Source organism: Euprymna scolopes, chromosome 4, assembly GCF_053919585.1.
Source record: "Euprymna scolopes isolate OS-2025 chromosome 4, ASM5391958v1, whole genome shotgun sequence".
Taxonomy (NCBI): Eukaryota; Metazoa; Mollusca; class Cephalopoda; order Sepiida; family Sepiolidae; genus Euprymna; species Euprymna scolopes.
Genome location: NC_136485.1, coordinates 82,367,227 through 82,391,924, shown reverse-complemented (window position 1 = coordinate 82,391,924; position 24,698 = coordinate 82,367,227). Strand labels below are relative to the sequence as shown.

The following is a 24,698-nucleotide window of genomic DNA, read 5'->3' as shown; positions in this document are numbered from 1 at the left end:
TGTGTGTGTGTGTGTGTGTGTGTGTGTGTGTGTGTGTGTGTGTGTGTTGGGGGTACGTGTGGGGGGTATTTAATTAAATTCTCAAGCAGTCTTAAGTCCTTCTATCATCAGATGGTGACATACATTATTTCTCATTTTAAAGTACATATTTGTATATTTACTCTGTCTGGTGCGTATTCTATGAAACTTTATGGAGTACATTGCGATATTGAAATAAAAATGCACACGTTTGTTCTTTGTCGGTAATATTTCAATTACCGACATTATGTTCAGTTCAAAATGATCGGTTGAGAGCCATGAACAACGACTTCCACACAAAAATGGCTAAGAAATTCGCCCGAATCATACAATATACGCATCGACAATAGCGGCCGTATCAAATAACTTTAAAAGGAGTCGATTTTTGACAGCAACAAAGAAAGTTGGTCTTTATGACTACTTAAAACATAAAACGATATTTCCTCTTATGAAATGTCGTATCAAAAGGAAATCGATCACATGTTTTTCTCATAAAAAATGTAACTTCGATTTGTTTTAAAATTGTATGGCTTAATGCATTCACTCGCAAGACAAAAGAACGGAGAGACCCTTGCATATCTTTTAGCGTGACGATTATTTTTTGTCTTTGTTCAACCCTAACTAGGCATGTTAATACTGAAATATAAGGGGCTACTATGATAGGGGCAAATTCATAGGAAGACATATATTATATTGTAGTGTAATATATCAAGATTACATTTAAATTTTTTTATATTGGTACAGCCAAGAAATCAGAGAGCAGACGGGGAATTCCATTTGTAAAGGTTCAAAGGAAGACGCCATTAAAGTATATATATATAATATATATAATATATATTATATATAAAGTATACGGCATAATCACGTTGACACACCGGTTCCCATCAGATCACCGAAGTTAAGCAACGTTGAGCCTGATCATTACTAAAATGGGTGACCAATTTGGGAAGTGCAGGTACTGTATGTAGGAGGACGTCGACACCTCCCTGCAAAAAGTTGCAAAAACCTAACGTCGTCATCTCCCCTAACGGGGATATACATGCGACTGGGGACCGTTGGTGAATTTCATATTCCCGTGAAACTTCCTCCTTCGAAGGAAGCCGGTTAAACCCTGGATAGGGTTGGTGCTGACTGGACACACACATTAAAGTAGAACATTTTCCCACATCTTAGCACCGCTACAGTAAATGTGTGCATTTTTTCGTTATAACTTTTATCCTAGTCTGATTCACCGGATATATTTTTGCCAGGTAGATTTTCATGAGTCCAGTTGCTCCTATAATAATTGGAATGATAGAGATCTTCCTAAGATTCCAGTTTCTTTTCATGTCATAAAAAGACCTTGGTATTTCATCCTCTTTTCCCTCTCAGCTCTGTTTAACTCAGCATCATTGAGGATACTAACTTCTTAGATTGCTTCTTTCTCCTTGCCCCCTATCACTATATCAAGTTTTATGGCTCCGTTTTATTCCAGTGGCATGCGGGTTATGGTCAAAGATATCATTTTTTAGGCGTGGGGATCATCTATTAATATTCGAACTAACTCTTTCTCATAATATTTCTCAGCATTTGGACTTATATTTCAATCCTTGGGCTATACGACCAAATAGTTGATTTTATACATTACTGTGTATTACCAGCTCTCTGTATGGCTCTGCTTTTTTATATTTCAACAAGTTATTCAATCAATTTCATTTGCAAAACGTAGCATAGTGAAGCTAGCCATGTCAACAAAAACAGACGTACCGTCTTAATGTTTGTCTAAAGCGGCGCGATAGGCATCATGACGATTTCCTCTAGCAAGCTTTAATCTTTTGTCCATCCCACCCGGAGTTGTAATTTACTAATATCGCTGAAAAGATGAATATAAACAAGTTAAATAAAACCATTTAAAATCGTAACTTTTTTTTAGTTTATTGAAAATGTAACGTATAACGTGAATTACCAGATGGTAGACGATAGCTTTTTGACATAGTTATTTTTTTCCTCACATCCGATTATCCTGTATCTCAAATTCCGAGGCTTTATACTCCAAATTGGCATAATCATTTGGTAGAAAACGTAAAAATGAAATATTTTGAACTTTGACACCACTTTTTTTCATTTTCAGTTCGCTGAAGAGACCCAATCAAATGGCAAACCTGCCCCTTTACTTTAAATGTTGGCATAACCCCCCTTCATATTGGTAGCTGGATCCGAAAACCGTCCTCTTAAATGCGCAATTGTGGTGCCTTATTTCTTTCATGAAGGTTCTTATTCAGGATTTGAACCTGCGAGCAAGCGTAGTAGCGGTTGTGGAGGTTCTTCAAGAAGTGGGAGTTTCGCCTTGCTATTTGAACAGCATATTCCCACTGGCTCACTTGGCTTGAGAAACAACCTGGATTTTACTCCTTTCATTTGGGTAAATTGGGAGATTGGCGTGCAGTGCACCTCCAATGCTGCGATTGAGAAACTACTTGTCGAAGGCCCAGACAAATTTGAATTATCACTAATTGCATTCGAATCTGCAATGAAGAAAGAACCACTCCCAGCCGAATAGCCCAAACGACCATTTTCAACAAATACGACCCCAGCATCCCCTGGCTGTTCTGCTGTGTCGTAGGACACAGTAATTGTTGATTGTTGCGCCATACGACTTCTTTGCATTAGTTGATGCCTCGGTGCACTTGTCGATGACCTTCCCTTTTTTGGGCCCAATTGATAGGAACGTTTTCAAAATAAACAGCTGTAATATAAGTGTAATGAAATAATGCAAAATAGAATGACGAAATTATTACAATCAGTCGTTTTTTTAAATTCAAAATTAAAATTAATATTTCTTAAATCTATAAATAGTTTAAGCAAGCAGTCAGTAATAGAAAGATATAAATAGAAAATATCGTAACATAAATATATCAAATATATGGTCAGTAATTTGTTTTTGCTTAATATACAAGATTGTGTTGAGTCTCTTAATAGAAAAATAGTAAAAATAAATAAATAAATAAAGGGACAAAGGAATTTTATTTTGGGGGTTTGGCTACAATTCCTGTCATATCAAAAGGAATCTATGCCTGTTTTTTTTTATTTTGTTATAACGTTCAAAGTGTTGTTCTGCTTCTACTAAATAATAACATTTTTTAACAATCATCGAATTAACCCCCCATCCACAAGAAAAATATTAATAAATGCCTCACGGAATATTGCCTGACCATAACTTATAACAAATTAGTTCCTACTGTACACAAATATTTTTTGAATTTTATAAAAAATACCAAGCAGATGAAAATTATTTTCTTAAAACTACTTTTTAGTTAATATAAAAAATGAAAAAAAGGAACTTTTTTCAAGAAGATGTTATTGCTTGAAATTTTACGATAATGTTTTCTTTAAAAACACCATTTAAAAAACAGTTAAAAGTGTAAAAAAATATTAAATACAAGAGAAGTTCAAAGTTAAAAATAATATTTCTTACATTTATAAATAATTTAAGCAAGAAGTCAGTAATAAAAAGATGTAAATAGAAAATATCTTGACAAAAATATAACAAAAATATAACAAAAATATAACAAAAATATACAAAAATATAACAAAAATATAACAAAAATATAACAAAAATATCTTGACAAAAATATAACAAAAATATAACAAAAATATAACAAAAATATACAAAAATATCTTGACAAAAATATAACAAAAATATAACAAAAATATCTTGACAAAAATATAACAAAAATATGGTCAGTAAATACAAAAAATAAAACTGGTAATACCTTGCTTAATATACAAGATTGGGTTGAGTCTACAAATAGAAAAATAGTAAAAAGAAAGAAAGAAAGGGGCAAAGTAATTGGGTGGGGGCTACAATTCATGTCAAAGTTAAAGTAATCTATGCCTGTATTTTGTTATAACGTACAAAATGTTCTTATGCTTCTACTAAATAATATTTTTTTTAACAATCATCGAATTAACCCCCCCATTTACATGGAAAATGTTTTTAAAAAAATGAAAAAAAAGAAAAATGATTTTTTTCAAAGAAGTTGTTATTGCACGAAATTTTCGATAATTTTTTTGCGTAAGAGTTACATTTAAACGGCAGTTTTCGTATTTTCAATGTGTTTTGGGTTAGTTTCGTATAATTTTATTTTTTTACAGGTTCACCTAGGAAAATAGGAAAAAGTGTGCATTTTAAAATTTAAACAGATCATCTCATATACCCATAGATATAAAATATACTAACCTTGATACTGACTGTGTATCTATGTTGTATCATTGTATAATTATTTAATTTGTGGATGAAATGACAAGTAATTAGTCACTTAAGTAAAATTCTTATTTTAGATGGTTAATTAGTGATAAACCTATGGTCAGCTTCAGCCCTATATGAAAAATAGACAGTTGATTGGGTTGCTTAACTATTGATCTTTTTTAATACGTATATGAATTCAGTTGCTGACGATATTTTAGTGAAGTCACACTGCTTGAAAATCAGCCATGGATTTTAACCCTCGCCCCATCAAAATCAACAGAGACTAAACTATTCCTGTAATGACCTAGCCCCCGTTGATTGCAGTGCAATCTTAGTTTTGTGCAGGTGCAGGATTTGCCTTCTCTATTTAAGAAGAGGGTAGTGTATAGCTAATCGGGTGAGGTGCCATTCCGTAGGAATGCCGACGGGGTTCCCCGACACTTTTTTACAGATCAGAGTGTCCTTTCTCCTTCTAAATCCCGCTTTCCGACCCTGATATTTAAGTTCTTGCAGTAAGAGGGAAGTAAACAGTTTAAAAGTTCCTAGAAATAAGGAGGCCTAAGTGATGACGTTGAGAAACTATATGTGCAAAAGAAACCGACATTGTTTAAGATAGAAAAGCTTTGAAATTTGATATTTACACGAATAGTGGTGAACTGGCATCAGTACAAGCGACCCTGATGGGTGATATGGGAATATTTGTCGCAGGTACTGTAATCAATCAAAGAAAAAGGTAAAGGATGTTAGAATAATGCACTCATCTCCTTGCGTGGGGATTTTCAAATGCTGATATTCGAATGGGCTTAGTTGGCAAACACAGGGATGAGGAGATATGAGTTTCTCGTATCAAAATCTCAATAATCAGTTAATTTCATCTCATTCCCAGATAGACAAGGAATCTGAAAATGAAGTGTATTAGAGGGGGGCAAATTCAAACGCTTCTTCATAACATGATTAAATTCACCAATTAACCTTAGATCAGGCGATAAGTGAATCGGAGGTAAAGTCTTATAAATCATACCGAAGTCTTATAAATCATATCAGGCATATTTGATAAATAATTTTACAGTTCAATTAGAACATTACCTGCGTAACTACTGCTTAACTTACATACTGGAATTGAATTGCATACCGCAACACAAAATAATACAAAAAAAACAAATACGAAAAAGATTCGCATTGTTAATATTTTGTAAACATACCTAACCTGACAAAAAACTATTACACTGCCAAACTAATCGACACATGATTGTATTATTTGTTTGCTTTTTCTCGTTGTTTGTTTGTTTTGTTAATTTTTAGGTGTTATTTTCATCTTGAATGTTATTTTCACGACATCTATCTCGATGTAACCCATATTGACGAACTCTGGAATCATTCTGTAGAACTGGGAAATTATTTTTATTGGCTCACAAGTAGCTTTCATACATGTTATCAAAGATCTCTTCTTGACAACAGCCTGTGATTTTCGCTAGATGCTGAGGGACACCAAGTTTCTCTTTCGATAATGTTTACAAATAAATTTACATTTTCGCAACAGCTGCTTGCCATTGATTTTTCGTTCGCAGAAGCTATTGATCTTCACTGAAATGTGAGTGACAATAAGTCTCCCCAAAAGTTCCAGTTATGTTCGCAATTATCCGGCGGATGCCTAGTCAGTTCCTCGGTCTTTGCTCTGTCCGTGACTACTTGGTTATTTGGTTTCACTTTTTTTGTTGGTGGAGGGGCAGTGATGTGGCAATGCGAAGTTGTGGTGGGGTTTTGGTTAGAGAACTTATAGATATGCGGCTTCAGTGTTCTTGGTTCCATGTAGTGTTTCATGTTTCGTCTTTGCAGCAATTTGTCTGGCCCGCGCTTGTTGCTCCTGTCTGTTAGTTTGCACGTTCAAGGGGGTTTCTTAACATCTCAGCTATTTTCATTATTGTTATTCGTTGTACTTTTCTAGTTATTCCTTTGATTCCAATTTCTGACATTCTTTTTTCAAAGTTTTTCGGAATTGTTCCTAGTGCTCCTACTATTATAGGTATTATTTTGATTTTCTCCATCTTCCATATCCCTTTCAGTTCTCTGGCTAGATCTGTGTATTTGCTTCGTTACTCCTTTTCTTTGGTATTCACCCTGTGATCGGCTGGAACAGTTAACTCAACGATTTGATAGGATTTTTCTTTCTTGTTAATTATTTCGATATCCGGTCTTCTTGCTTGTATGGGTGTGTCAGTTTTATGTCCATGTTCCATAGGATTTTGTGATTCTCATTATTATTATTATTATTATTATTATTATTATTATTGCTACTACTACTATTATTATTACTACTACTACTACTACTACTACTACTACTACTATTATTATTATTATTATTATTATTATTATTATTGCGAGTTCAAACGTTGTAGTATTTTAAGATTTCCATGATTCCACAACTTTAGATAACCGTTGATTTATCGCTGGCGATAACCGTTTAACTTCAGTAAGATATGAGTGGAAATTTCGCTGGCAATAAACCTTCCCAAGGTTTCAGTACCATCCGCAATCCGTTAATAAGGATCTTCTTGATCTTTCTGATCTCCTTGACACTGCACGGCTACTCTGTGTAGTACAAATAGGCGTTGTGTTCTACGGCACATGTGTTTCTCTTTTGCTAAGTGGTAGTTAGATTATTGGCTTTCTGATAGTTTCAATTCCTTGGCATCTTATAATCTTCCAACTATTTTTATTCTATTTCAATTTCGACTAACATATCTAACATATATATATATATATATATATATATATATATATATATATATATATATATATATATATATATATATATATATATTAGCAAGTAGACTCAATGATGTCCAGGATTGAATGAGAATCAAAAATGTTCCATACTTTTATTTTCATCGAAATCTGTGAAATCGCTCATTTTTTTAATCAAATCGAGTAATTCTCTACTCTAGTTGTATACCCCTCGCGTCGCAGTGTACCGAAATGAAAATTGTATTAGGTTGGTGCAAAAAATAATGCTGTGTTTTGACGATCAACTTTATGTCAAAAAACAACATAATTTTTGCACCAACCTAATACATGCCTCCCGGAAGTGACTTAGTCAACAGTATATTGGAGTCCACATTCAACTGGAGAGGATCTACTGTTCATTTTATAAAATTATATGTCAATTATAACTTCACTTAAAGTTTAAAATATAAAAGTCAAGTATCATGGTTCAATTTTGCTCAAAACAAATGGCATTCATTTCGAACGCAGCTTTGTTTTCTCAAACAACTAATTGTTGATTTTATAAAAGCATTTTTGCATAAATACTTGAAGTAAGGATAAATGTACAAACATCAAATATTATGGTTTGATTGTGCCCTAAAAGGAAATATTATCTTCGAATGCGTCCCGGTCTTATAAAAGAATCTACTATTGATTTTATACAGTGAGCCTTTCCGTTCGCGCAGTGATAAAACCTCTCGTGTACTTTTCATGTAAGTTTATATAAAAGAGTTAACGTTGGTCAAAATCAGATTTCCTTTTCTGATCTGATTTTTTCGATTACGCTGAACAACATCATTTTTACTTTTTTTTATTGTTGTCTAGATTTTTAGAACTCATAAAGTTTATTTTTGCACCGCCCAATCAGGAAATGACATCCGTGTCTTTCAGCTAGTTAGGTTTTAGTACGAAATTGAGTTTAACAAAAATCAGATCATTTGATAAAATCGATTATATTTTTGTCGCATTATCAGTTGATTTTTGTCAACACATATTACTCTAAATATGTTTTCTTGAGAGAAACCGTATGTTGCCAATAACATATAATGATTACGTTATAGAAACTTCGATTAATGTAAACTGAATAGCGGCCATTGATAAAAATTACTGCACGTAAATTGCATGTTGTTTCACCGTTGTTCAAAATTCAGGGCGTGAACTTCCGTTTCTTTCGAACTCCTGGAATGCTCACCGACAGGGACGTTCTCCTCAGATTCCAACGGTAGTCAGCAATCACCACTGTGTCCCAGCGACCCTGATACCTGGTCTTCATCTTTTTATCAGATCCTGATGGAATCTCTTTTCTTACTTGTCACTCAGTGAACCCATATGTGAAAATATGTAGTGCATCATGACGCTTATTTGCAGTCAGGCTTTTAAAAGCAGTCAGCATGTTGTTGACAAGTTCTGAATAGTTTCTGGCCATAAAGTTCTTCACTGCCAGAATAAATGCCTTCCACGCTTTCAGTTCCACTTCGTTCATTGAATTTTCGAACTCTGGAACCCTGATGAGCTACCATATTTGAAGGCCGTCAAAGATGTCAGCTTTTAACTTCTCCATGATCCATTCTGGAAAAGCCTGACACAAATAAGTCACCATCCTTGTCAAAAGCCTTGATGAACAGCTTGATTAAGCCGAGCTTGATTTGCAGCGGTGGAAACACTATTCCCTCTCTCTCCACCAGAGAGTCGTTGACGGCGTTCCTTTCTTTATAAGACGCCAATTCCTCCCTTTATCGTGTATGCTGAGCACCAATTTTTGGAAGATTTCGAGGTTCTGTGACTTCAAACTGATCAGTTTCCGACATAATCACTTAGAACTGTTGAACCCGAATGCTTCTTGTCATAAAAATTATAATTTCTAATAAAAATCCGCCATTCCCCCTCACTACCTTCTTTTAAAATGCTAGACACATGCGTACATGGGAGCAAGTACGTAAAAAACGAGATGTCGTCATGGCTCAAACGGATGACCGGAATGAGTAAAATTGGTTTTGCTCATTCCGGTGAATGTGATTTTTGGATTCAGCGCATCAGATTTGTTCAAAATCAGATGACAACAAATTTGTTATCGATCTTCGATACTTATAAAACGCATTCTGATACAAAACCTACATGAGAACACTACAAGACTCATCAGGTACTTTCGTGTGAAATTTCAAAAAAATCGTCCGAGCCGTTTCCAAGTCTATTCTTATCTTTTGCGAACATTAATTTTTTTCCTTTCGTTTTCTCAACATCTTATCTTCATTTTTTATTCAGAGAAAAAAACTTTTCAACTATTTTTTGAAGAATGTATATTTCTCTCTGATAAATTTTTTATTGAGCTTCCGACATTCAACGAAAAACGTGTAAGATATACTTCATAAAAATATAAATAAAATACTATGAGTGTAAATTAAATATGGTTTCTGGTTTGTAATAATAACTAACGATGTATAAATACATGTGTATTATATATATATATATATATATATATATATGTGTGTGTGTGTGTGTGTGTGTGTGTGTGTGTGTGTGTGTGTATCGTTAGTTTACATTCCAAACCAAAGGATGTATTTAATTACGCTTATAATATTTTATTCATATTTTCAAGAAATATCTCTTACACGTTTTTCTTTGAATATGGAATTATATATAAAGCTGAACGTCTGTGTGTGTCTGGTCACGAATAGTCTCCTATATGATTGATTATTATAGGAAAGTGATCACATATAATGATAGAAGATGTATCGAGACACAGGAATGGGTATGTTTGATCTGGCATAATGATGATTCATTAAAATTGTGGGGTGTGCGTACGCGCCTGGTCCACAAAGTATGGAAATAAGAAATTTAAAAATTAAAAAAAAAACGTTTACAAGTGTTTTTGATATAGATGTACATAATAATACTTTGATAAGTATGTTTTAACTAAGATAGGGATGGTATAATAAAATTGTGGTTTCTGTGTTCTCTTGCATATTGGCAACATAAACTGAAATTCCTATGAAGAGATAGGGTAGCTCACGTATATATCAATAGCAAGTGAAAAAAAATGTAATATAAATATACAAAAACTATCTGATTGTAAACTGATTTGAAGACATTTTTATACTAGTAAAAAAGATTGAGATGAGTCTAGAATCTTGGTGTTATTATGGTTTTGGAAGCATCCTGTTTTTTTAGATTGTTGATCTTTCAAACCCACGAATTTTATGTATAAACAATATTACCTACTTACGTGCCATGCCAAAATTAGAATAAATTATAAAAGATATTGAAAATGAACTAAAAGAAATATAATTACAAAAGAAACATAAGGTGCACATGTAGATTGGTGATATTTGAAAGCAACGCATTTCAGATGAAAATATTATTACGTACTTACCTGGCATGTCAAAATGAATATAAATGTAAAAAATGACGCAGTATGAATTAATAGAAAAATAATTACAAGGAAATACGGTGCTTGTGTGGATTAGTGAGCATTTTACCTACGCATTTCAGGTGAAAATATGATTACGTATTTACGTGTCATAACGAAATTAGTATATATTCAAAAAATTACTGAATATTAGCTAATAAAAAAAATACAAGGAAATTTGGTGCTTGTGTATGTCACTGATCTTGTAAAACAGCGCATTTTAGGTGAAAACATTATTACGTACCATTATTATGGTTGTCATAACGAAATTAGTATATATTCAAAAAAATTATGGAAAAATGAACGAGTAGAAAATTAAAATAAGAAAAATAGGGTGATAGTTTAGATTGGTGATTTTTTAAAGCAACGCATTTCAGATGAAAACATTATTAGCTAGTGACGTATAACTTTTAAATCAGTATACCTTCGAAGCATTATGGGAAATGAATCAAGATAAACATAATGACAAGAAAAAAGGTGCTTGTGTAGATGGGTAAATCTGTTAAACCGACGTATTTATATGTTGTTGCATCTTTTAACATTTTTATTTGAAAATTAGGTATGTGTATAGTTTAATCAAGATATTAAAAAATGAAAATATCGAAAATAAAGTTTGTTTTTTTTTTCAGTTTTTTTTCTTACATTTTCACCCCAAACAAGGCACATTGCCACTTTGGTGTAGGGGGCTACTATCAGGGGAAACATCTACTGGGGTACTATGTAGGGATTTGGGCAGCGAGATGTTGGTTCACGTTGAACTTGAACTTATGCATGTCAGTACAGTTGGGGAAGCAGTGACCTGGAATGGAATTCCATAGTCTAGCAGTTCTGGGGAAGAAACTACTGGAGTAGAAAGATCTTTTACATCTAGGGATCTCTACAGTGTGGGGGTGGGATTTTGCAGCTTGTCGGGTTTGTCGAGGGTGTTTACGTCGTGGGGGCACAAGAGCTTGCAGCTCATCAGAGAATTCACCATTATAATACTTGTAGAACAGGCAGAGGGATGCAACGTTTCGACGATGGGACAGAGGCTGAAGCTTAGATGCCAGTAGCAGCCACTCCTTTCCCCATTGTACAACGTGATCAAGACCAGAGGAGAGAGAATCGGAGAGAACTTGGTCGTTTACTGTCTTAGATGTGCTACCATAAATGGTAGTGTCATCAGCAAAAATGTCTACAAATGATGTAAGGTTGTGATTTGGAAGATCATTAATGTAGATCAGGAAAAGAGTTGGGCACAGGATTAACCCCTGAGGGACTCCAGCATTAATACTGTGAGCTTCTGATTTTTGCCCATCAACTGCTACTCTTATGAACCTATCATAGAGAAATGATGTAATTATTGAGAATACATTTCCAGTTATACCATAGCTGGAAATCGTGTGAAGTAGGCCCTTATGCCAAACCTTATCGAAAGCCTTTGATATGTCAAGAGCAATTGCACTAGAAAGGAAGCCCTTGTCGAGAGATTCCCTATTCCTATGGGATATAACTGCTAGCACATCAGCTGGAGATCTAGCAGAACGGAAACCATATTGCTTGTCACTAAGGAGGTTATTTCTGCTGAGGTGGTTGACTACTTCTTTATTTAATATGGATTCCAGTAACTTACTCATGACACACAAGAGACTTATTGGTCTGTACTGGGAGGGGGATGACTTATCACCTAAGTTCTTAAATACAGGGCATACTGATCAAATTTTCCAGGGCAATGGGAAGCAATTCTCCTTAAGACAACGTTTAAACAGTTTTGTAAGTATGGGCGCTAGTTCAGGTTACAGTTTTTGAGTACTATAATTGGAATACCGTCAGGGCTGGTTGCTTTACTTGAGTCAAGGTTTTTGATTAGCTTGGCAACATCACATACAGATATTTGTATATCACATAGCGTGTTTTCTGATAAAGGAGGTAATATTGGGGGTTGGCGGCCTTGGTCGCAAAGGGTAGAATTAGCTGCAAAGTTCTTGGCAAAGAGTTTGGCTTTGTCTGATGCTGACGAGATTAACTCACGTCCATTGATGATAGTTGGGATAGAGCACACGCTTCTGTTCAGGATTCTGTTTGCAATTTGCCAAAACTGGTGGGAACCAAGCTGCTGCTCAGCTACTTTGGACTTGACGGACTGAGCATATAACTTTCTTGCGTTTTTTATTACTTTCTTACAATGGTTGCTGGCAATCCTGAAAGTGGCTTTAGTTTCCATACATTTATTACGTTGGGGGCAGTGGAAATGATGATTTCTGTGCGCAATAGCAGCAGCACATTCTGGAGAAAACCATGGCTGGCTGTTAGGTTTTTGCTGGAACTTTTTCGAGGGTAGGAAACGGTCTATATCTACAATTAACCATTCCGTCAGGTCTGATACTATAGAGGGCACATCCTTTTTAAACATGGAACGCAGAGGTAGATCCGATATAAGCTATCCCAGTCAGCCATAGTGTATCGATATACTGTACGATGGAGGTACGTCTGAGGACATATTACATTTCTTTTTTATCTTGAATGATACAAAAGAGTGGTCGGAAAATCAAAGAGGAGACAGAACGAAAACTGAACATAGTTCAGGGCAAGTTGTGAGAAAACGGTCTAGGAGACTCGCATACTGGCCGTCATTGTCGAGCACACGCGTGGGTTCGTGAACAATCTGAGTGAGGTAATAAGCAATGGAGAAATCATGACAGAACCTCCCCTCATCATCGGTCTTGTTTGCGTGGATCAACCATTCAACATTGTGAACATTGAAGTTTTCACATACGTGAATGTTAGCTGAAGGATAACCTGAGAGAACTTGGTCAATTTTCTCAGATAAGCTTTTAATGATAGTAACTCCGCTGTTACGGGGTCGATAGAGAGTAAATATAAATGCAGTAGTGTGAGCTAGTACGACCCGGAAGCACATATAGGGTAAGTTAGGAGATTCTCTGGAGATGTCCCTACCACATGGAAAGCCATCTGTAATATAGGCACATATTTCATGCCCATGGCGATCTTGGGGGTCAGATTTGGAAGTTAAGTTAGAGTATCCCTTAATTACGAACTCATTTAGGGAACTAGTCTGTCCAATGCCAGTTTCGCTTAAAATAAAAGGTCTGGTTTAGTCTCCTGTAATTGGGCTTCAACCTCTGGAAGATAAGAACGTACACCCCTGATGTTGGAGAAGGAGACATGGTAGTAGGGGTCTACTTTGGAAGTTTGAGATCCGGGTTTAATCGTGTATTTTTTCTTGAAATTTGTCATGATGGAATTTTGGAGTTTGTGGACTAGGTCGTCAGACTTCCTTAGAGCAGGACAGATAGGGGAAACTAAGAGAGAAAAAGAAACGGAGAAACTTTTTTGTAGAGCATGATAAGGTAAAACCGTAACAATTACCCACTAATATGGCATCGAGACGCCCCCCACCAGAAGCTACATCTAAAATTTCAAGTGTTTAGACCCAAAATTGGGGGAGGAGGTTGGTAGAGTTTTCAAAGGTCAAATCTTTGAACATTGACCCCGTGACAGCCAAATTTCTGGCCGAAAACCGATTAAAAAGATTTTCCCAACTTTCAATACGCCTTATTTCAAATCTCGATTCCGTAGACTACAAATTGACAGAGTAGTTTGGTAGAGAAATCTACACACACAGACAATTTCATTTTTATAAATAAATAAATTAATAAGTGCATAAATATACAGTCTCTTATTTTGACTGTTTGATATTTATATTACTATGAGGTATACAGCGACTCATCAATATATGTCGATATTTTCTGACGGCAACTCAGTATAAATATTTTGCCGCTATTTTTGCGACATATGTACACTACTATAATATAGAAATTAAAGCTATATCTTTACCATTTCTTTGTTATCAATAAGTTTCTTCTTTCAAATCCAATACTAGTTCGTCAGGGTTTTTTTTTTTTCCTGTGGGCAGTTTTTAAGAAGAAAATGTAAGTAGTTCTTTCAGAAAATACTTTGAGTTGGAATTAATTTACAAAATTTTGCTGTCTTACAAAGATACGAAACTTTGTATTTATCAATACAGTGTTACTTATTTTGATTAAAATAAAAATAAAAACCTGTAATATTTAAGAAAATTAAACTATAGTTTCCTGCAAAAAAAGAAAAACAAAACAAGATGTACGTATACTACCGGGCAACGCCGTGTTGGTAAAGTAAGTGATTGATAAATCGAATCAGTCAATATCCAATGAAAAAGATTTAACATGGCTTCTTATCGATATTATTCTATTACTCGATACCCATTACGTTATATGTGAGACGGATGATTGATTTTAGCAGAGTTGCAATATATTGCTAACCATCTAAACCACATGACTCTGGAATGCGCATTTCTTTCCACTATGTAAATAACTGCCCCACATAAAATGTCAGTAAAACCAATTTTTCGAAAACTAACCATGTGCACAAGTTTACCGATGAAATAAAATATCCATGAATTGCAAGCTTTTCCTTGCAACTAGTTTCAGTTTATATCGTCCTGCGCTGACATTAACGCACTTTATCATACACATCCCCACCCAGATCCTCATGGGAACTGAACTCAAGATATTAAATCAGAAGTGTAGTGTTTTTTTGTTTTGTTTTCTTTTATTTTTTGTTGTTGTTGTTTTTATTTTTCATAACTAATTTACTACGGCAATATGCTTTTGTTTGCTCTTAAATATATCGCTGATTAATATTGCACACATATTAAAAAAGAATCTGACCTCAAATTATCAGTCCGGATGACGTGTGTGTGTGTGTGTGTGTGTGTGTGTGTGTGTTTATACAGAAATCTATACTTTTAATGTATATATTCAATAACTTTTGGAAGTTTTACAATTAATAAAGCTCAATAAAAATGAATTTAAACTTTCGGAGTATATATATCGGAAGTAAAAAGACTTAAACCACACTCTTATTATTATATTAGTAGTATAATTCGTGTTACACGTCTTTCGTTGAATGATGAAAAGTCACTAAACAACTCATAAAAGACAGATTTATATTTCTCGGAAAAAGAATTGGAAATTTATATATATATATATATATATATATATATATATATATATATATATATATATATATATATATAAATCTGAATGTCTCTGTGTGTGTGTGTGCGTGTGTCTGGGCACGAATAGGCTCCTATATGGTTGACTATTTAAAAAAAACTGATTACATATAATGATAGAAGATGTATCGAAATAGAGGAATGGGTATGTTTGATCTGACAGAACGGTGGTTCATTAAAATTGTAGTGTCTGCGTTCGCGCCTGGTCCACAAAGTATGGAAATAAAATTTTTAAAATTAAAAAAAAAACATTTACATGTGTTTTTGATATAGATGTACATAAGAATACTTTGATAAGTATGTTTTAACTTAAATAGGGATGGTTAAAATAAAATTGGGGTGTCTGCGTTCGCGCTTGGTCTCCATAGAATGGAAATAGGCACAAACTTTAATAAAGACTTTTCATATCTATCCGCGTAAGTATACTTTGGTAGTTATGTTTCAGTTTGAAAAAATATGGTATAATAAAATTATAGGGTGTTCGTTCGCGCCTGACCTCCATAGAATGGAAATATGTCACAAAGTTTAGCAAGGTGTTTTAATATAGATCCACAGAATATTGTGATAAGTGTTTCAGTGTGAACAGGTATGGTATAATAAATTATGGGGTTTATCTATATTATTTTTACTTTCATCATATTTTGCTTTGGTTTTGATACCCCCGAATTCGAAGCTATCTCTTTACAACCCTTCCTTTTCATTACCTATCATACTTTAATAAATCAGAGTCCATTTTCTGTAGGCTGTTTTGGAACCCAGTCAACGACGCGTAATTTTGCTAGTATATATATATATATATATATATATATATATATATATTATTTTAAAAATATAATTATCTGCTGACATGTGTTTCGTCGTCTATGACTTATCAGAGTGGCTGAATCTAGCAAGATCCAAAATTGAGACTCCATGACAGGAAGCGTAACCCCCCCTACCACTAGGCTATCTCGCACGACTGAATGTATCACGTTTTTTATGCAGTTGTTATTTGTTTTTGTTTTGTGATACATTTGGATTAAATTCAACTATATACACGAAAGTGCAATTTACTTAAATGCGAGTTGGGAACGATATATATATATATATATATATATATATATATATATATATATATATATATATATATATATATAAGATACAAACAAAAATATCATTTAAAAATGAACATATATTATTTCTTCTGATTGTTTTTAATTCGGGAGTCAATTTTTCCTTACCCTATTAATAGCAGTACAATATCTAACATCAATGTGTATGTACGTGTTGTAATAACATTTCTGTTTGTTATATATATATATATATATATATATATATATATATATGTATATATGTATATATATGTATATATATATGTATATATATGTATATATATGCATATATATGTATATATATGTATATATGCATATATATATATATGCATATATATGTATGTATATATATATGTATAAGTCGAATGAACCCTTTTCATATATGCATATATATGAATGTATATATATATATGTATAAGGCGAATGAACCCTTTTTCTGTGTCCACGGCCAACTAGCACCGTGTATATTTGTGTGTGTGTGTGTGTGTGTGTGTGTGTGTGTGTGTGTGTGTGTGTGTGTGTGTGTGTATTGGGGTGGAGAGGGCTCCCGTAATCCGTGGTGAAGGCAACCTTTCTAGGAGAAGCAAATCTCTGATTTAAAAAAACCATGAAGCGGGAGACCAGTACCCGCATTAAGCTGGTCTGCAGTTTAATTTGTTTCTGGCTATCTTGCTCTTGCTTGTTGCTGGATCTCAACATTTTGAATCGAGAGAGAGACTTAGCTGTCGTACAAAGCTAAGACTCTGTAACATCATCTTTGTATAGATACTCCCTCAGGCATTTGGGCTCATAGATTTTAAATGTCTGAGGGAGTGCTACTCGTCTGACAAGACGTTGCAATCATCATCATCATATATGTATGTATATATATGTATATATATATGTATATATATATGTATATATATATATATATATATATATATATATATAATCTGATGTTTTATTTACAATATTGAGCATACACTATTTTATTGGGAATTTCTATGTCATTCTTGCATTCTCTCCAATACGATTTATTTTAAAATATATTTTATAATTGGAATATATATGTATGTGTGTGTCCGTATAAGCGTGCATGCCATTGTGTGTGTATGTGTTTTTGTGTGTACTTGTAGTTTCCTTTGACTGCATACAATGTCACGCTGTTATTCTTAAAAAAATTATTTGGGGTGAAAATTAATTCTATGAAATATAAGGACTATAATCATCCCAAAAAGAACAAAGAGAGAATCGTATCGTTAAAAATTCCTACGACTGTATCTCGTTAAACACTTCTTCAATGTAAAGAACAGTGTGCATGCTTTAAATGTCAACGGCTATTCTTATTCCTTCGAAATTAAAACAAAAACACCGATTTCACATTACAAACACAACAAATGTATTTCTAAATATTGTACTAGTATTTTATTACTTTTTAATCAATCATCCCGAAAGAGTCTTGAAATAAAGACGAAACATTGATATACATATAATTATGGTTTGTACCGTTTTCGATTCAGCATATTTATGTGTGTGTGTGTGTGTGTGTGCCTGGAAACATAATTTCATTGTTATTAAAAACAAGTTGAATTATTCTACAAGGAATATATACGTTAAAAATATTTTTCATATAAACATGATATACATATATGCTTCAAATGTAAAATTCTCTCCTATTCACTTTCAATAGTCGATAATATTGTGAAACTGCTGCAAAATTTTGAATGAAATACATTTTATTCTAATTCTTATAGGCCTGGGTTTATATATATATATATATATATATATATATATATATATATATATATATATATATATATATATATATAAGCGAGATAAGACACTGATAGAATTCAGATGAAAAATCCTGATAGATATTACTTGAAGTAATACTTTCAAGGTGATCCTAGCCAAAAAGGAAACGCTCAATATTTAAGAATAGAGCAATATATAAGTTTCATGGTTAAATTTAAAATTCTGAAAAAACAACATATATTCGATTTAAGAATTTATTGTTTGACAAAAGGAATATATAGAAGGATTTAATTTCCTGAATCCATGGATTTTCATTTCTATATATGTATTGCTGTATATGTGTATATATGTGTATATATGTGTGTATGTGTGTATATATGTGTGTACATGAGCTTGTCTCAATTAATTTCATTTCCTTATATATGTAGATGTATATATATATATATATATATGTGTGTGTGTGTGTGTGTGTGTGTGAGCTTGTAGACGTGCGTTTTGTGTTGAGTGTATATACATATGATTATGTGCGGTAGTGTATATATTGGTTTCTCTCTATTTTTTCATTTTTCTTATCATTTTGTTTAAGCCAGGGATGGGGCATCCTACCAGATGCCAAACATTCACCTGCAATTTTAGACCCTCCAACCGAGAGATCCTTTTAAGATTCTAACCGTCCCTTTAAGTGCAATTGTTTGAATCTCCTTTGCACTTGGTTTACCTGGTATATTTGTAAGATAGTTTGTAAAATTCTTTTTTATAAGTCCGGTTGCTCCTATAATTACTGGAATGATAGAGATCTTCTTAAGGTTTCAGTTTCTTTTCATGTCATACATAAGACCCTGGTATTTGGTAATCTTTTCCCTCTCAGCTCTGTTTAACCCAGCATCATTCGGGACACTAACTTCCACCAAGGTTGCTTCCTTCTCCTTCTTGTCCCATATTACAATGTCGGGTTTTATAGCTCCGTTTTCTAGGTACGTGGCTGTAGGGATTGCATAGTCATAGTGGATGGTATATGACTTGTTTCCGACTGTTCTTTCGGGTATATGTTCCCATGACTTCTTGCTGCATTCGATATTTAACTTATTGCAGATCGTCCAGTGGAGATATTTGCATACTTGATTGTGTCGCATTGTATAGTAGCCGTCCCCTAGCAGAACCTTACAGCTAGAAATCAGTGCATGTGTGTGTGAATACGCTTATGTATGCATGTTTATGTGTGTGTACATATATATGTGTGTGTGCGTGCGTGTGTGTGTGCGTGTGTTTGTGTGAGCATGGACATTTAACGGAGTTACACACCTTAGCCGTATATTAGTACACTCTAACTGTTTATATCTACCTGGACCATATGAATGCGTCAGCAATTGTGGATTATCCCCCTCTCTAAAATAGAATCATTAGATAAACCCGATCATTTGTTGATGTATGTATATTTTTAATGGTAGGTGCACGCTCTCTGTATTTGTATGTAAGATATATCAATGTGCGCACCTTTATCTCTTTTTAGACATAACACTTATGTAGATGTTTATTTGCTGTATGTATACGATGGTATGCAAAAAGTGGGTATGACTTGCATGCTTGCACTTGATTATAACGATGTTCGGCCGTACAAATGGGCGCAGTTTTACACTCGAGTATGCGGACATGTATACTCGCCCGGCTTTATATGTAGTTCCCTTCTCTAATATGCGTGTTTGCGTTATGATATGTATATATGTAATTGAGTGCACATGTGCATTAGTATAAGGATACATGTATATATAAGTCTGTATTTATGTATGCATGGTATGGATCAGTGTTTGTGCGTAAGTGTATATTATGTATATGTATATGTGTATGTCTATATGTGTATATGTACGTATGTATGTGTGTCTGTGGGTATATATGTGCTTATATCTGCACTTATGTTTAGGTTTGACAGATGGATATACAAGTAATCATTATATAAATAGTTAAAATCAACCCAGCTTAGGCGACCCCATACACAGCCCCACATTTAAATCAATTCTCCCCATTATAAAATAACTAATTAACCACAATATATAATGCACTCACTCAAACATCAATTCTAACTCAACGAACAACAAAACAAACTCATCAATAGATCGCCTCCAAACAGAAATATATGTATTTTAAATAAAATTTAAACAAACTTTATTAAACCAGTTCACACTACGTCAATAAGTGTAATGAACTGATTTATCTCACCTAATCAAGTCACCTTTAAATATACACTCAAAATTTAAAGAACCCAACCTAAAACTCACTTAAATAAGTAACCCTCCAAACATTCCATATTTTCAGACTATGACTCGTCTATATCTTCACCTCATCCGCTGACCCATCGGCACAGCAAAAACAGCACACCCACCTCTTATGAAGCACACCCCCATTGAAATCACTACAATGTCCATTTCCCATTTGAACTTAAAATCAAGAGGTCAACCGTTTTAAAGAATACTAAAACACAATTCCTCCTCCCGCCGAAAAAATTCCAGAACCTGTATGTTCGCCCAATTTTAATCCTCCCATTCTCTCTTTACCCTCTCTACTTCATCCCATTCTCCTCTTTCCCTCATCTAAAATGCTTCCCTCACGCAGTATCAACAAGAAAGCGAACTATCTTTCTACCGGGACTCACACCAGAAGCAAGTCCTCCAACGCACCGTTCTGAATATCATCTCTAGGATTATTTTGCTATTTTGCTACCTATACTATTGATTTCGATGTCCATTGCACAATTTACTCAATGTTCAGATTCTATTACTCACGGGGATAATTACAATAGAATGGTATATCCACCCAATAGCGGATACACTTTGTCAACACCGAGAAAGCATTTGGACTACATCAACCAACATACACTCAACGCAACAACGAATAAGGCTGCCCCGTATACTTTTCGAAAAATCATTAAAAATCAATAAAGAGCAATACGCTTTCGCTATATGGGAATTTACTTTCTCCCCTGGGCCTATTTTCTGCCCACCTGGATCTATAACCTCGAACGACTTTGGACTCCTTCCGAAAATGGATTACCAAGGTTGTATCAACTTCTCTTTTCGTATAATTTTCCATATAATTATACACAACCACTCAAAAACTATTTTCAATAATTGTACTGAAAAGCAAAATTAGCGTCCATTCGCAGCTGAACATTTTGCTAACCGCATTTCATTTCCTCTGATGATATGACCATTGTTGAAAATGCATGGATTAAGGAAATTAAAATAACCCCTTCTATATATTCCTTTTGTCAAACAATAAATTCTTAAATCGAATATATGTCTCTATATGTTGTTTTCTCAGAATTTAAAATTTAACCATGAAACTTATATATATATATATATATATATATATATATATATATATATATGATGGACTCTCCCGTCGATTCCGATGTACGAGCTTTCCCCACAACTTAGTTGCTCGGAAATCCACACAGATGATTTGTTTATAGTGGTGAAAGATTTGTGTAGAACCAACAACTTCGTATTGCTGCTAACCTTTACCGATACAGATGACTGCCACAGGACAGAGTATACAGTAGAACGCAGGTTGTTTTTTACATCAGAGTTTCCTTTTCCTAGACGCATGTCTTAACGAAGACTGGGGGGTGCATCTCTCCCAGATACCAACCTGAAAATTTCTACGCATCGGCGCAACAGTACTAGGTGTGTCAGAAATTTCGTGAAAAATATTGAATAATTTCACCCCGTCTTTCCAAGCTTATAACTCCTCGAAAAATGTAATTCAAGTCCTACTTTTTTTCAATTAAAGGAGCTAGGACTAAGGTTTCATTAAAAAAAAGAACATCTGCTTTTTTTTAAGGTTTTAAACTCCGGACTTTACAGGTAAATTTCTAAAAAAAAAAAACACTACGTTTTTTTTTGTTTTGAATTTCAATATATTATTTATTGGTTATTTATCTTCAATTTGTGATATATAACACTTTGGTGAGTAAATTAATTATTTTCTTTTTAATAGACATTTGAAAATGGGAGATGTGTATTAATTCGACCCCTGTCTTTCTAAGCTTATAACTACTCGAAAAATGCAATTCAAGCCCTATTTTTTTCTATTGGAGCAAAGACCAAGGTTTCATTAATAAAAAGCAAAAGAAAAAACAAACAACGTGTTTTTTAAAAAGTTTTTAAACTTCGGACTTTACAGGTAAATTTCTAAAAAATACTACTTTTTTGTCTTAAATTTGAATATATAATTTATTGATCTTTTATCTTCAATTTCTGATATATAAAATTTTGGTGAGTAAATTAATTATTTACTTTCAATAGACACTTGAAAATGGGGGGTGTGAAATTAAAATAAAACGTTTGTCTAAAATATGATATTCGGTTTATTGGAAAGAGCATAAAATTTCATATTGATCTGAAAATTTCGTAAAAATTGGATGAATAGAAAAATTCTGATAGATTTTTAAGTTTAAAAATTGAAAAATACTAAGCTCGTAAAATTCAATTAATTTCATTACTGTTTTTTTTTTTTTTTTAAATAAAAAAATATTTCTATTACTTTTAAAACAACTTAAATAGTTTATTTTGAAAGTATAATCCATAAAGAAAATAAACACCCCACTTTTAAAAGAGAAATTACGAGTTTTTTTTATTTTATTCGCAGTTTCGTGTTAGGGGTGTCAAAAGTTCATACAAAAATTCTGATACACCTAGCGCAGTACATACAGCGCCTAACCTTCCCAAATGGTCACTCATCTGGTACTGGCCAGGCTCAACGTTGTTTCGGTGATCTGGCGAGAATTGGTGTGTCATCGTGATTTTGCCGTATATATATATATATATATATATATATATATATATATATATATATATATATATGTATATATATATATATATATATATATATATATATATATTTGTGAATAAATGACAAAAGTCTTTATTCCAAAGTTCATGATGTTGACCATCTTATAATTGATTCAATTAATTCAGTTGATATTTACAATTCTTGAAATAATCTGTTTCGTAGCGCAAAATAAATCACTTAATTATTATATCAATTAGTGATTCTATTTTGCCCTTAGCTCATGAGAAGAAATACCAACAATCAATTCGTCAAAAGGAAATAAAGTGCGTTTTGACTTGATTAAAATCCGAAAATTGGAAGAGAAGCCGTATATACCTTATAATATGTTTCCATTACGCCATTTTGAATTTTAGAAATAAAGTCACTAAAAATAAAATATATAAAATAAAATAAATAAATAAAGTCACTTTTGTCATTTATTCACTATATTGCTCTGTAATTACATAGAGTTTCTTAAATAAGGATTGGTGTGTGTGTGTGTGTGTGTGTGTGTGTGTGTGTGTGTGTGTGTGATTATTGTGCATGTTTAGCCAACAAATAAGCATATTTGTCATCATCCCAGTTGCTGCTTATACACTGATTACTTTGCTTACGCACGCATGCGCGTGTTTGTGCTTGCTCGCCAGTTGGACGCGTCAGACCATCATTCTTGCGCTATCTCCCTCTATCTTCACAGCAAACCATAATCGGTTGACAAAAGAGAGTGATTTGTACAGTTTTGTGTTTCTAGGGATGAGAGGATTTTTGTTCTTCCTCTCTGCTTAGTCTTGGCTTTTGACATGTCATCTATTGATCGACTTTCGACTGCAGTTCCTGGAATAATCTCTTATGTCTGTGGATGAGAGCTTCGCCTGGCGTAGTGGTTAGGCACACAAAATAATTAAGTCACTGAGTTCGATATCTAACTTTTTACTTCCAGGATTATGCGCATATTAAGTGTATGAATAGTTTAATTTGTCCTAGCTATGAGTTAGGTAATGTTACTAAAAGTGTTTTACTAACACACATGGGGAGAGGATAACACTTCGCAGTACACGTTGTACGGTAGCATTTAAAGAGATGTACTTGGAAAAAATGACAGCAATAATAACTATAAGACGGTAGTCGATCGTATTTGAAGAGTCGAAGGTTTCATGTGTTTGCAATCGTGCAAGAAGTAATAATTACTACTGCTCGAGTGATTCGAACCCTTCAACATTATATATATATATATATATATATATATATATATATATATATATATATATATATATATATATATATATATATATATATATATATATATATAATCTTTATAATATAAGCTGAATGCCTGGGCCCTGTCGATGGGGCATTAGAATACACCGACTGCCTCCCTACAGAGGGTAAAAGTCCCTCAATGGAGGTCCTGGATATGACCTTAAACTATATCCAGTGGTGAGGCCCCAGCTTGCGGGCTTTGGGGAGTGTGGAGCCACCCTTTAATTACTATTGCTCCCAGGTCCACTCTGACCCGGAGTGGTAGTACCTGTTAGGGTTCCAACTATGGGTTAAATAGAAACCGACTTGAAA

The 24,698-nt window shown here is 33.7% G+C and overlaps 1 protein-coding gene and 1 pseudogene across 2 annotated transcripts in view; both read left to right on the top strand.

The window, feature by feature from the left end:
* Positions 1-24,698, top strand: part of LOC145268547 (uncharacterized) — a 997,234-nt gene that overhangs the window by 40,888 nt on the left and 931,648 nt on the right. The gene's annotated exons all lie outside the window — the stretch shown is intronic.
* Positions 867-985, top strand: LOC145273594 (5S ribosomal RNA; annotated as a pseudogene).